Here is a 1,028-nt window from a genome sequence, read left to right on the forward strand (position 1 = left end):
GCCCCAAAATGCCCTAAAATAACCTAAAGCAGCGCCACAGAATACCCTAAAAAGGGTCAAATTGCCCCCAAAATGCCCTAAAAAGGATCAGATTGGCCCAAAATGCCCTAAAAGAACCCAAAACACCCCCCAAAAAGCCCCAAAATGCCCTAAAAAGGGTCAAATTGACCCCAAAATACCCCAAAAACTCAGATTGTCCCAAAATACCCTAAAAGGATGAAAAGCAGCCCCCCAAAATAGCCTAAAAAGGGTCAGATTGCCCCAAAATGCCCCAAAAGACCCCAAAACAGCCACCCTAAAAGCCCTAAAAAGGATCATATTGCCCCAAAATGCCTTAAAAGGACCCAAAAGACCCCCCCAAAAGCTCCAAAATGCCCTAAAAAGGATCAAATTGCCCCAAAATGCCCTAAAAGAACCCAAAACAGCGCCACAAAATACCCTAAAAAGGGTCAAATTGCCCCCAAAATGCCCCAGAAAAGGATCAGTTTGCCCCCAAAATGCTCCGAAAGTAATGCCTCCTAAGTAACTGGGTTGAGGTCGCTCCGAAAGTAATGCCTCCCATTTTATGGCATCAAGCTGTGATGGCCATTGGGGGGAGGGGGGGTGTTTAAAATGAGGTAGAACCACCACAGCCCCTTTATCATCCCTCCCCCCCCAATTGATTATCATCATCTCCCCCAATTCCACCTCCCCCCCTTTAATTAACTGCCCCTCACACCCCCTCCTTTCCACACTCCCCCCTTTTAATTACCCCCCCCTTTAATTAACTAACCACCATCATCTCCCCCTTTCCACATCCCCTCCTTTATTTCCCCCCCCTTTAATTAACTAACCATCACCCTCCCATCCAAGTCCCCCCCATTTAATTATCTCCCCTTTAATTACCCCCCCTTTAACTAACTACCCCTCACCCCCCCTTTAATTACTCCCCATTAACTAACTACTCCTCACCCCCCATTTAATTACCCCCCATTAACTAACTACCCCTCACCCCCCTTTAATTACCCCCCATTAACTAACTACCCCTC

The sequence above is a fragment of the Coturnix japonica genome, unplaced genomic scaffold, assembly GCF_001577835.2.
Source record: "Coturnix japonica isolate 7356 unplaced genomic scaffold, Coturnix japonica 2.1 chrUnrandom599, whole genome shotgun sequence".
NCBI lineage: Eukaryota > Metazoa > Chordata > Aves > Galliformes > Phasianidae > Coturnix > Coturnix japonica.